Genomic DNA, 15,203 nt, shown 5'->3' on the forward strand with positions numbered 1-15,203 from the left:
CATAATTCACTTCATCCTCTTCATTTGTAATTCCTGATACGATGTCTAAAGGCATTCTCATTTCGTTCCCAAAAACCTTTTGTAAGGTGTTATGTTTGTACTGTCATGTAGAGTCGCGTTATACGCCATAACCATAAAATCTATGTACAAATCCCAGTCTTTTTGATGTTTATTAATGTAGTTCAATAACATTTCTTTTACTGTTCTATTACTTCTTTCTACCATTCCGTCCGATCTAGGATGACCAACAGTCGTCCTTGTTTTAGATATACCCAAAAGTTTACATATTCCTTGAAAAAGTTTACTCTCGTACTGAGTCCCTTAATCAGTGTGCAGTTCTATCGGACATCCATATCTTTTTATCCACCCTTTAAGCAGAACGTTCGCAACTGTTTCAGCTTCCATGTCCCTAATTGGATATACCTCGGTAAATTTCGTGAAATAATCTTCTATTACTAAAATGTACGCATTTTCTGTGTCTGTCAAAGGGAATGGTCCTGCGATATCACTTGCTATTCTTTCAAATCTTGCTCCCATTATGTATGATTTCATCTTATGGCGTTTTGAACGTGGTGGTTGCTTCTTCTCTTCGCAAACGTCACACGTATGTACATAATCTTTTACATGTTGATTCATTTTTGGCCAATAGAATGGGCAAAGTTTGGCATGTTTACATGAACGTGTTATTCCTTGATGTCCTCCTATTGGAGGGTCATGAATATGCCATAACACATACTTTTGTAAAACTTTCGGAGTACATATTCTCCACCTTTTGTTTTTTTCACTGCCTTCCCAATAATAATATAACATTTAGTCTTTTTTTGTAGCAATTCCCATTTCTGTATCCAGAGTTTAAAACACTGACTCTTATTCACGAATGATTCTAAAGTTGGCTTTTCCGCTTTGTTCAGTTTTAATGTTACAATTTCACTCAAGTCTTTATCTTCTTGTTGTATTGTAAATACCGATGTTGGTGTTACGTCAATACATGGCTGCTCTCGTTGTTTTGCAAGTTTAGGAACATTGGGACGCCTTCCTCGTTGTTTTGGTGTATCTTTCGCAGCATTAACAGTACTTGTATCATTTATTGCATTAACAATTGTCTCAATTGAATTTTCTACAACGTTTTTCTCAAACACAGGATTTGCGCCTTCATTTTCGTTAAACTTATAATTCCAAGGTAGTTTACATTGGACACAATATTCCTCATCCAATATCTTTATTCTTGATAGCGCATCAGCATTACTATAACGTTTTCCCGGTCTATGGATTATCTTGAACTCATACGAACTAAGTTGTTGCAGCCATCGGCTAATTTGTCCATCTGGCTCTTTGAACTTAAACAGCCAAGTTAAGGAACCGTGATCTGTTCTGAGAGTATTTTAAGTCCCAACAGATAATGTTTATAATATTTTACAAAGTAAACTACGGCTAAAAGTTCTTTTCTAGTCACACAATAATTAACTTCGGGCTTTTGCATCGTCCTACTTCCGTACGCAATTACCTTCTCCTGACCATTCTGCATCTGAGAAAGAACAGCTCCAATACTGTATTGGCTTGCATCGCAATCTAATATGAATTCACCTCCATCAACCCTAGGATAAGCTAAGATGGGCGAAGAAATTAATTTGTTCTTTAAAATTTCCCAGGCTGTACTACATTCCTCTGTCAAATTCCACTTAATATTTGATTTCGTAAGTTCAAAAAGGCTTTTAGCTATTAAAGAAAAGTTTTTGATGAATTTTCTATAATACATAATTAAACCCAAGAATGATCGAAGTTCTTTCACGTTTTGTGGAGGCGCCATTTTTGAAACGGATTCAACTTTCTTTGGATCTGTTCGTATACCTTCTCTTGAAACTATATGTCCTAAATATTGTTCTTCGTGTCGAAAGAATGCACATTTCTTCGGTTTAAGTTTTAGTCCAGCTATTTTAAGTCTGTTCATGATTTTGCATAGGTTGGAAAGGTGTTCTTTATAAGATTTTCCATAAACAATAATATCATCTAGATATAGCACCGCAATATGCCATTGTAGTCCACTAATTGCTGCTTCAATGATTCTCTGAAACGTTGATGCCGCATTGCATAGTCCGAAGGGCATTGAAACGTACTGGTAAAGTCAGTCGTTTGGAGTTGAAAAAACAGTCTTTTCTTTGTCACTGGGTCTCATTGGTATTTGATGGTAAGCCATATCTAAGTCCAATGAGGTGAACCACTGAGATCCACTTAAGGCATCTAAGTTATCCTTAATTCTTGGTATCGGATACGCATCTTTTATGGTCTTTTCATTTATTTTCCTGTAATCGACACATAGTCTCCATGATGAGTCTTTCTTCTGTACCAAGACAATGGGAGCCGACCATGGACTACATGATTTCTCTATGATACCTTTCTTCTTTAAATTCTCTACTTCGTCTGCTAAAATTTGTCTTTTAAACAGTGGTACTCTTCTCGGGGGTTCTCTAATTGGTGTTTCATCATGTAATTTAATAGAATGCATTCCCAACAAAGTTTTTCCAGGTTTTCCATCAGGATTTGCAACTACATCTTTGTATTGCATTAACGCCTTCTTAAATTGATCGGACTGTTCTTGGGTTAAAAGCATTTTCCCATCTAGAAACATCTTATCCATATATTGAGGCAATATTTCATCCGTCTTATAGTTTCTCTCATCAATGTGATAAACGTCTGCATTATCAAACTCTACCTCAATATTTTCACCGATCTTCATAACTGGAACAAACAAAGCCATATGCGTTCCCTTGTACAAAATAATATCTGTACTGGTTGCATTAAATAATCTGGCATAAATTAATCCATGAGATGCATTCACAAGAACTCTTGCTAGCGCCAATCCATTGTTTTTCATAAAACTTCTCTCAGGAGACAATACACCAAAGATATTCAATGAAGTATCTCCTACCTTTCTTGTTAATCCCGATTTTACAACGACTTCATGTTTAGCAGGTACCATAATAGTCTCTAAAGCAATCACTCTACTTGATCGATTATCGACACCGTTTTTCTGAAATGGTATATTCTTTCCATTTATTTCCAAAGAAGAAGTATTCCAATCCCAATGACAACGAAAACACTTAATAAAGTCTTCTCCTTACAAATTTGATTTAACTCCTCCAACAATTATAGGAAAATCTACACAAAATTCGTCAAAGGCAATGTCATAACTGCAGTACCCAACACATTTAAACAACTTCCATTTGCGGTTTCGAATTTTGTTTCCATTTGACGAAGCAAAGGTCTGTTATCAGGCAGAATGTTTCAGTAGCTTTCTTCTGTTATAAAGGTCCTTCCAGCCCCGGTATCTATTTTCCATGAGATTGGAGATCCTTCCAGTTGACCGTCAACAACCATACCAGGTTTTCCATTCACCCTTGTTAAGAATGCCACATCATTCGACCCAATGTCCGATTCATCTTTTCCATTGTCCTGTAGAAATTCAAATTCTGTAGACAATGTTTTCACATTATAATTCCCTTCTTGAAAATAAGATGTATCATCACTTTGATCTACCTGTAAATGAAAACATTCAGGAGTTACTTTCTGGTCTACTTTTTGTTGTACGGACGAACCGTTCAACTGTTTCAAGTGATCCATGTAACTACCATCAATGTCCTCAACACAAGTTTGAGTGCTTATTGACATCTTTGAACTATCAAGAATACTTTCTAATTCACTTTTGCTAGGCCTTTTGAAACCGCCGGTCGGAGCATGACCTACTGCTCCGACCGATCCCCGTTTAACTGTTGGTCGGTACCCTGACTCCGTCGAACGGTGTTGATGGACTCCGTCGACTTTGTCTTCTGAATACTAGTATCATTTTCCTTTTTCCAACATTTATCCACTGTATGATTTCTTTTTCCGCAGTAATTGCTAGGATAATATGTACGTCTTTGTTGTCCATGAATATTTTCGAGTTTTTGGTAAATTTATCATCGCCACGTAATTTTCTTTCTTCTTCCACTTCATAAACATTTCTACGAACCAACTTACTAGAATTTCGTTCGTTTATGCGTATGCATTCTTCTTGCATAGCACTCGTCACTGCTTCCTGAAGTGTCTTAGGTTTTGTACGTCGAATTGCCATCCTGAAATCTTCAGATCCCCACAATCATCAAGAAATGTTCGAATGCTATTTTCCTGCACAACTTCTGAGTTAGACGGATATGCACGTCTATATAAATCTTCTATTGCTTGTCCTAAATCTCTGAACGATTCCCCCGGTTTCCTTCTTCTTAGCCTTGCTTCAGCGAGATGACTTTCTTTCATATTTGAATGTCCAAATCGTAATTCCATGCTTTCAATTAAACGATCCCAATTTGTTTGAATCTCATTAGAAAGTCCATGCATAAATGTCTCTGCTTGGCCTCTTAGCGTTGTCATAAAAACTAGTCGTTTTCTATCATTATTCCATCCATTTAATATAGCAATATTTTCAAAATAACGCAAGAAATCTGCCCAAATGTCTTTCCCTGTACCACTGAATGTTCGCTTTGCTTGGGTTTCAGATCTATAACTCGATCGATTCTTATCATCACCAGTTGACAATATTGTTCCATTAGGTATTTCTGGCTGGAATGTCAATTTCCGTCTAACCTTTGGTGTAGTCCTTGGATAAATACAATCCCTTGTGTCGTTTAATGGTCGACCTTCCTGATCTCCTATGCTAGCCTGTTGCGATTGAATTTCCTCAAACATTTTGAAAATCACTGTACACATAAACAGAATAAAAACAGAAGTTGGAATCACTATGTAGTTTTCCCGCAACCAGCATACCACGTCATGTAATGGATTCATTGTTAAAATTCCTCCAATCACACTTGTCACTATGGCTATAGCAATAATCCATTTTACGAAAAATCCCCTCCATTTAACAGAATTCCTGTTGTTTCGGAAACTTATCTCGTTATTACTACCTTCTGCAACACAATGTTCAAGAATAGGTGTACTTGTCATACTCGGATGTAAGTAAGATTCTCGAGGATTAAATGCTCAGGACGGTGTCAATGGCTCCGACGCCGTCGGTGTCGGAACCGATACTGGTTCTTGATAACTATAAACCTCTGTACCTGGACGATACATCCTCTGTTGACCAGGAGAAAATATCCCAGGCTGAGTATTTCCATAATATGTAGGAGCAATTTGATGATCAATGTATTGATTCACACAAGTAAAATCCATTGGATAATTCTCATAATTTGTTCCATCTCTATTCGAATCTTCCATTACAATCAGAATAAATCACATTTGAAATAAATCATTCCTCATTAATTTTACTGGGATGAGCGATCCCACCGCTGCCACCATTTGTAACGTGTCCGTATTTGTACTTTTATTTGGTAGTAATTTTGGCTTAGTACAACCAAGACAGTATATAAAATATAATTATTTAATCATTCTCTTCAAATATATACAACAGTTTACAATTCCATGTAGTCACAGTATAAATAAAAATAATCATCAGCTACTCCTCACTAAACTACTACTAATCTAAACATCAAACTCAACTTCAACTAAAACTAAACTCTCACACTTTCACACTCTCTTATATACTAAGTGGCCAACGGTGCCTCGTCGGTTCCGTGTCGGTTCCCCGACGGTTCCTGTTGGTATCCATTCCACCTCCGCCAAGGCACCGGTCGGCACCTGGACACCTAACACTCACACATGAATAACACTACAAAAATACAATAAAATAAACTAATAAAAATCGCCACACTAATATATAACATAACTCAAACACTATCAACATTTTCAAATTTCAAATATTTATCTTCCAGGAAGTTACCAATAGGCATGCTCAGTCATTTTATGTAATTCTTGCAATGCTCTTGCAAACATATAGAACTGTCAAAGATTTCTGCAATCAAGCTGCGAACATCCCTTAAATTCTAGTTTTTCCTGCAATCTTACTGCAAACATAATTTTTTCTGCAAACTTGTCGCAAGCTTGCAGCAAAAAGCTGCAATGTTTGCAGGAGGTTTGCAGCTAGGTTCAAACATTATTCAAAGGGTTCCTGCAAGCTTTTTGTTTGCAGCACACCTGCAGCAAATTTGCTGCAGATCTGCAGCAAACATTTCAGTTCTGTAAGGGCCAAAAGATACACCCTCTAAGTCTTCCCCTTTTTTACGAACCCAAAATTCAAGAACCCCTATTTTTTTAACTATCTGAATGAAAGATTATCTCATGGATAATTGTGTTTTTCACTGTTCTTTCGCTGCTGTCTTGTGGACAAATATCTGAAATCTTCATGTAATCATCAATCAGATTAATGGCTATATTTCATTTATTCAAACACTCGTTTCTTCGAATAAAAACAACTCTTCGTTAATCTTAACATAGAACGAATACTTTATATCACGGACTATAAGTGTGGATACAAAAAAATGAAAAACTAAGCGAAATTGTTTATCCCGCAAAACATGATAAAATGTGTTGTTTTTCAGTAAATAACACGTGTTCTCGGTTCATCGTAAACACGTAGTAGTCCGTCATGCATTGTTACTCATTTAGTGGATTGGTCAAAACCCCAGGTAAAAAAAAAATTGCGTCATACGTAAATAAACAATTACATGTGCGAGACATAAGTATGCTAATTTATGCACATCCATATATAAGGTAGTGTTCCCGACCTATGTAATGATATAAACGGTCTATTTTACGTAACCCGCCAATTCTAGTAATTTCATTGATAATATATTACTGTATTACAATTTTGAATGTTCAATTATATCACATCGACATTTAGCATTAAAATATAAAAATAGTTGAATCTGAAGCGAGATGATCTAATATTCTAACATTTAGTTTTGTTATGGCCCATTCACATACACGTATTTTCATACGAGTCCTTACGTATCGCCAACTTGTAGACAATCGCAAGCGTCAGTAAATATCGATTTGTTACGGTTAGTTTACGATTTGTTTATAGATTATTTACGGATTATAACGAAGTCTTATATTACGTGTTGTTTACAATTTCATTTGAATCATGTCACGATGGTTTTACGGATTGTTCGGAGTTATTACGTGCCCTGTACGTGTAATTACGAGTAATTTATGAATAGAAACGTATTCATTACGTATTTCTACGTATTGTTTACGATTAAGGGAAAAGTATAAAAGTTGCAAAATCGCAAGAACTCGTAAATACTCGTAACTAACCCGTAATTATTCGTAACAACGCTTAAACATGTCGTAAACTAGACGTTAAAGTTTCGATGAATAGTAATATTCCATCATATACTCGGACCAATCCGTAATAAACTCGTAAAATCCCGTAAGTTGCTCGTAGTTATCCGTGACAACTGGTTACAAATAGCGGAATTTTGCCGTAAATATATTGTTATAAATCGTAACAAATCTTAAAGCAATCATAAAAATGGCCATATCGTAAGGATCCGTGAATTTGTGCGATCCGGATCCGTAAGGTCTCACATGAAAAATTCGTGTATGTGAAGGGGGCTTTAAATACGTTATATAGAGACAAAGCAGTTATTTCAACACACACCCACATCTTAATCTAAAAGGGTGTATCAGACGTTCTCTCACGGTAAGATTACTTTCAATTTTCAGGATTTTTTCCTTAATATTGTGGCCGTGAGCAAAGGTACAAATTAACGCTTGTAAAGAACCAATATTTCATCTTTCCGTGGATTTGTTCTATAGAATCTACATTGTATGCATATTCATCTTGAAGATCCAAAGTGACTTACCGAAATTGTGATGATTTCTCTTTATTTAAAAAACATTGTGATATTTCGTAGTTCCTTACTATAGTAATGTGTGTATGAACAAGTATTTACGATAAAAAATTCTCAGTTTAAACACCTGCATTTTATTATTATAAAGAGCATATATTAAGGCAACAAAACTTTATTGATGTTCAAATCTCATAAACCGATTAAGAATATGATTCGTGGTAACAAGCAAACATTTAGGGAATGGCATGAACTTCAAAATAGAGATGACCAGGATATTGACGAACGAACGTATCTCGACGAACGAACGTAATAGGAGCGGTAATTGTATGTTTTAAAAACGTACTTTAAACTTAACGATGTTATTATTTGGATGGCATGTAATCATGATAATAGAACGAAACGCATAAAACATACCGATCTTAAAAAGGTTTTAATTATATATATGAAAGACGTTTTTAAGTCTCCGTAAGTGTACATATATACTACGATACAATGAGATTATTATTGTTGAAAGTATGATGAAATGTAAATCACACATAGAATTATTTGAGTGCACCGACGACTTTCGCAATGCTCAAACAAATATTGATTCAGGATTTGGAAGATTTGAAACAATTTTTAAAGTTATAAGATTACTAAATAACTGTTGTCGGTTTGTATGTTTGTTCAATGTTTTTTATTAGGTATTAAAGTTTCAACCCTCCCCACTCCCCCCCCCCCTACCACACCCTCCCCCCTCCCCACACCCCGCCAAGGGTGACTGGGAAATAGAAATATAGTCATTACAGGTATTCTTCCGATCCGCAGTAAAACCTTTTCCCAAAGTGGGTCGTCCGTTTGGCAATGCGGGATGTACAAGTACGCAGCTACGTCCGGACAGAATGGGGATGTTAAATCCGATGCCTCATGTAGAGAGATTGTCAAACCCTTGCAACAATTTTATGAGAGGTAAACGTAGGTGGCCTTTTGCAAGGATAAATTTCTTTTCCAATATATACCCTCGGTTTGCAAATGCAATCTAAACTTACCCGACCTACGGGCTCTATTACTATGTATTAATTGTTAATTTGTTCTCGTCCTAGACATGGATGAACTATTTGCCACTGGGCGTTTAGCAACAAACAATAGATCAATCAATCAATCAAATTTCAAACAAAAAAATCTTTCAGTTTACAAAAAAAAAACAAAAAAAAACATATGGCATTTTGAACCAGTTAAAAATAATGATTTTTGGGTGTTTTTTATTTATCATATTTGTCAACCTCTGAGGATGGAAAAAGTTATTAGGTGTAAAAAGAACCACTAGTCATGAGAGTAAATAACGTTTTTTTTTAAAGGGGATTTGAATTGACACAAGGGTCCTTTTATAACGCACACGAAGACAACTTTAAATACTTACAACTATATAAATTTTAATTCATCTCCAATATGCACATACTCATGGCATCCTCTGACATGTTTTTTTTTTGCGATTGTTGAAATACGTTTCAATTATTTAAGTATTTCAAGTTTCATTGACTTCACAAAATACCCAGAAGGCAAATGATATGATCGATAATAAATATCATTTAGATGATGGTACGTCAACCTTTTTTTATTTCGGAATGTTGCTATATTGCCTTTCCGTTTTGCTAAGCTCACGTGGGAAAATATGGTATTTCTGTCCTCCCAATAATAAACCTATAGGTCTTTTTTTTTTATTAACTTTTAGAATGTAGAAATTATTTCGGCTAATTATATACCTATTGGTATAGTGTAGAAAACAGTTAACATGAAATCACTGGCAAATAAGTTACTTTGTACCTATCAAAAACTTAAGTGTTGTCCCAATTTCAACATGAGTAGAGAACAAGCCATAGTAGTTGGAAACATGTCACAAAAATTAGTTGCCGTAAGTATGTTTAAATCAAAATTTCAAAATGATATTCTTCTTATCTTATCAGATTTTACCATAATGTGATACCCAGCAAGGTGAAACGTACTCTATATCAATGTGTACGCGTGAGTAGGATGATCTGGTCCAACTTTCCTAGAGTTATATCCATTTTTACCAAGAAAGTTGGACCCTAACCAGTATGCAACTCATGTGACGTGGTCTATTGGATAATTTGAGCGTTTTTACATGAGTCTGTTGTTGTTGTTTTCGGTCTTTAAACTCGTTGATTTCCGTATAAATTTGCAATTAGTAAATGTAATGAGCATCAAAGATGCAATAGCCGAGTTGCAACTCCAATTTGATTATCAATATATCAATATACGTAACTTCAGTTTCTTTTGAAGTATCAACTTTTTATCACAAAATATTCGTAAAAAACTCTTTTGTCTACACATTTTTTTTTAATTTGGGCAGAGGTTCTCTACATCCAGCCTAATTCGATTGGTCTGGGGGCATAAGCCAACTAAAATAAGTGAAAAAAAACTGATTTGAAATTGATCATCAATCATATCAATATAAAAAGCGTAAATATCTATGCTATCACCCTTGTATTAACTCCGTAACTCATTTAAATCCCTTTTGGAATCTCATTGTCAAAACAGAGTCTTGTATATCGAATGCACCTTTTTCTATTGTAGAAAACATTACGTTATTAATCATCAATTCAACGCGAGGAGTTAGCTATACAGAGACAGGAAATATCTCATGTAAACTTTACAATTTGGAGTTTAGTATGGCGTTCATTATCACTGAACTAGTATATATATTTGTTTAGGGGCCAGCTGAAGAACGCCTCCGGGTGCGGGAATTTCTCGCTGCATTGAAGACCTGTTGGTGGCCTTCTGCTGTTGTCTGTTCTGTGGTCGGGTTGTTGTCTCTTTGACACATTCCCCATTTCCATTCTCAATTTTATTAATACAGACGATGCGAATTACTTAACTTCAATATGCATTTTTATGTTAGATTTATGTTTTTAATGTACTATGTATAAACAGCAGCTCCCGTTTCGTACGATTCGTCAAGTTACGCTTTCGTACGTTCGTTCGTCAATATCCTGGTCATCTCTAAAGAGAGTTTTAATGCGTCCACAGAGTAAGCGTCTCCTGCTATAAATGCATGCGAATCCACACTAAGTCAAAATTTCGCAATCGGAAATAGAACACGCTCGATAAATTTAAGATTATACTGCGAAAACATATCGCTAGTATGTTGGACACGAACATATCGCATCGGTCTACCAATTCGTAATGATGACCGTAATACTTATGGATTTCAGTCGTTCTTCCTGATAACTTTGTACATCTTTGTGTGAGGAGTATAGAAAAATAAGCAATCCAAATATGGCAACTCGGCTATTTTGTACCTTTTTAATGAAGAGTTCCATTTCCATTGTTAAACTTTCGCTACAATTAGTTTTTTAATATCACTATTTCCTTCATTTCAGGAGTATCTAAATATGAGTTATTATTTATTTGATACCAGGCAGAATCAACATACGTCAGCTGATTCTACATATTAAAAATAGGAAATACCCTGCAGGAATATTATACAAATTGGCCTTGTCAATTTGTGTCCGTAAAATATTATCTAAAGATGTTTTCAGAAATGCCGTTAAACTTAGCGTTGAAATGAAAAAAAAAATGCTAACAATGATATTAAAGGTTTATTTTACGTAATCTGACAAATTTACAAATTAAGTTGTCATTTAATTACTCCCTCGTGATCTAAAAGCTTCGAATGTGCTTTGACAATATCATCCCCTACTACGATACATTCCCGAAGAAAATCAATAATATCAGATGCGAGTTATATCAAAAATCTACGACAAAAGAAAAAAAAAAGCAAGACAAAACTGTTTAAGGGCAACATACAGTCTTGAACACGAGACAAGTGTCCATATAGTATATCAAACTGCAAATACTCCTGACTCTATAAAAACTGTGAATAAATCCAACAGAAACAACCAAAGATATGATATCAACGAAAGCTATTATGTCTCATTTGTTTTTGGGTTCATGATTAATTATACTTCTGAGTAAACATATGCAGTTACAAATGTCAAACTTTTCGATAATTCATATTTCTTGATGAATTTTATTGTTATGTTCGACAACTGATTAAACACAAATCATTGAGCAGTCAAACCTGCTATAAAGGTCACCTCTTTTAAGCGAAAACCTGTATTGTCAGGCCATCCTCTTATTGTCTCGATGTAGAAATACCTATGCATTTTGAACCTCAATTCAAATGTAACCATTTCTATAAAGTCACATTTCTTTGGTCCAAGGGGTGACTTTTATAAACAGGTTTGACGATATATTCAATAATTTCGATTTGTTTTACATTCTGAAGAGATTAGCCTAATTTTAATCCTATCAAATCTTTAGCTTTCATTTAAGTTCATTTTTTTGTATATAAAGCTTAGTCATGTTCAATGGGTCTGTTTATACAAAAAATAAAAATGAATCTGACAGGAGTAAAACTGTAACCGATAATAGTGGAGTATGAACTATTTACCCTTCTGAAGCACCTGGTCGATTCCCTGTTTCTGAGTAGTGCTCTTCTTGCTCAATCAATCATTATCTTTGTAGTTGTGGATGGATTATTTGTCTTTCTCTCGTTTTTCTCTTGATCATGTTTTTTTCTTCTTTGACTTATGGTTTTTGGTTTCCTTCTTTGTATTAAAACTGATGTGAAATGTAGTTCTGATTTTCAGAATAAAAATGCTTGATACATGTTATTAATACTAAGCAGATTGCGAGTTTTAAAATTCTAAGATTATTTTGTCTCTTTCTAAATGATATCGAAACCTATTACAGACAACAATTATGCGTTCTTGGGTGACAATTCCTGTGTTATTGCTGTCGATCATCAATGGTACACCATGCGTTCAAATTGCGCCGAGAAGCATACAGTTGTATGTCAGCGTCAACTCATCAAAGACGAGTCATCAACAAGGAGAATTCAAAATGGTATTGTTTTAAAGAGGCTTCTTTCCGCATACTAAGTAAACTGCCAATACAATTAAGAAGTGAAGAGTAGGGATACGGATTATGCTCAATGATTTATTTCCTTATTTTATACTTCATAACACGATACATGAAAAATCATCAAATTCACCAGGCTTATAATTGTGTACGTCAGACGCGTGTTTCGTCTACAAATGACTTATCAGTGACACTCGAATAAAAAATTGCAAAAGGCCAAATAAAGAGGGTGGTAAAGGGTTATTTTCGTGCAACGTGTTTTGCCATTTTTATTTCACGTGCAGCCGTGAAAAAAGTTCGTTATTCACCGTGTTTCGTGAAATCGGCAAAAAGATCAACGTGCAAGAAATTGTTAATTGTTCGTTCATCGTGAAGTGGCAATTTTATTTCGCGTTCTTCCGTGCAGATAACCCCTCTTTACGCCCCTCAATAAAGTACGAAGTTGAAGAGCTACCTATTTCTGACTGCTATTTATAATATCTAAACAAGAATATACGTGACGGATGTAAATAGTGGAGTAGGAACAGTTACTGCTGACCCCTCTGAAAACCTGATTTCTCCCCGGATTTTTATTAATATCACGTTACTTAATCTGTAGTTTACTGTGTAATGTTTTGCTGATATAATGAGTATTGGATATATTTTTCTTAATGAATTATGCACGGAAATGTCTTTAATTTATAGGTTTTAAAATTAGTTTTTCCCTTATGATATATAAAGTTGACATGGACTTGTGTAAGCTATAATTATTTCTCGGATATGTATTTTTTTCATTTTTACATTACCAGTAGAAGAAACTGAGACTTCTGTTGAATCTTGCAACCAGTGTTCCTGTAATAAGTTTGGAAATGTCGAATGGAACACTGGCACGAGTGTTGAACATGTAGATACTACAGGAAAAGAAGTTACTGAAAAACTTGATTCACTGAAGAAATCCCTTACAATTGACAGGACAAAACTATCATCGACAAAACGGAGGAAAACAAGTGCAAATGATGACCGCCAATCCTCACGGAACATGGGATATATAGCTGTATCGATAATAGTCACAGTTGTAGGATGCATAATGGTATTGGATTTACTACCAGGCCATTGAAAGGAAACGACTGCTACTTATAGTTTACAGTTATTCTTTAATTTTCCATTGTTATTGGTTTATGTATGTGCTTTAGCATGTGGAAAGTTATATTTCTCTTTCTTTTGTTTTGCTGTAAATATATGTGTAACGACAAATGTAAAACTGGTTACTCGTAACAAACTATCACAATATACAAGCATACATAAACTGCAATGTTAATTGATGGAAGCTAATTTCAGATTTGATTGTACATCGTTTTCTATTCAATTTAAATAATTTGTAAACTTACAGATAGATTATAATGTGTTAATAATAAATGCAGCGCTCCATCTGATTACCTCCATTATTTATGCTTTTAACAATTGGTCAGTGATTTGGAAAGAACTTCAGGTGTATGCAACTATGAAAAGTACAAATATGAAACAAGGACTCTAAATATACAAAACTGATCACATGGTAGAATGTAACTATGCCATACGGTCTAAACATGGTCGAAATCATCAGACGGTTCCTTATATGAATTATTGCCCTTCAATGACGATTTTTATCATTTTTTTCTGTGTTTTTGCCTCATATCTTAAATATTATAATAGATAGAGAAAAAACATTACAGAGCAAAAATGATCCCCAATACAAGACGATCTTGTTGAAATCGTATAACCACCCCTTATTAGAGTTATTGCTATTTAATGACGAATTTACCATTTTTTGGCGATTTTGCTTAGTATTTGAAAAACTATATTAGATGGATGAAAACTCAGATAAGCAAAAATAATCAGCTACACAAGATCTACAAAATAAATCAACAGCTGAAATCGACAGTCAACTCCTTATTGGAATTCTTGCTCTTTAATGATGATTTTTACCAATATTTTTTTTTGCCTATCATCTTGAAAACTACAAGAGATGGATAGACACTGATTACTAGCAAGACAAGATCTTCGAATAAGTCAAATTTTGCCGAAATCGTGAGTAGATTTTTTATAGGAGTAATTGCCCTTAAATTGTGATTTATTCACACGAAGCTTTATTCACTACCGCTTTAAAAACTGTATTCTCTGTACAAAATATGTTTGGAAACCACTGTTACAAACCCCTATTTAAATCAATACACACTTATAGCTATCTTCTCGAATATTGCCAGTCACAGATGTTTCATACCAATTCGCATTGGAAAAGATGAAAAGGAGAAAAGATCCTTTCTACAACTTTCCTTTACCAACAAAGATCTCGATATCATCAACTTGGGCAATATCCTTCGTCATAAATCAGTTTGCTGTGAGGTCGTTGATAGCAATTAGAATTTGATAAAAAAAAAACCTGAATGGGTCTATGAATAAACATGCTTCATCGATCTTTAAAGACCCTAGTATTGCAAAGTAAATGTCCTAACTTAATAACAAATGTGTTGATAAAGCCCAAAACAACATAATTGTTGTGTGTAAATCACATTACATAAACTGCTTGATGAAGGAACT

At 34.7% G+C, this 15,203-nt stretch overlaps 1 long non-coding RNA gene across 1 annotated transcript; it reads left to right on the plus strand.

Moving 5' to 3' along the window:
- The first annotated feature begins 12,196 nt into the window (after window positions 1-12,196).
- LOC127714283 (uncharacterized) lies at window positions 12,197-14,056 on the plus strand. Its single transcript, XR_007987679.1, has 2 exons — window positions 12,197-12,632; window positions 13,436-14,056. It is a non-coding gene; the product is annotated as an uncharacterized LOC127714283 (long non-coding RNA).
- Window positions 14,057-15,203: the final 1,147 nt, after the last annotated feature.

This window comes from Mytilus californianus, unplaced genomic scaffold (genome assembly GCF_021869535.1).
Source record: "Mytilus californianus isolate M0D057914Y unplaced genomic scaffold, xbMytCali1.0.p SCAF_1, whole genome shotgun sequence".
Lineage (NCBI taxonomy): Eukaryota > Metazoa > Mollusca > Bivalvia > Mytilida > Mytilidae > Mytilus > Mytilus californianus.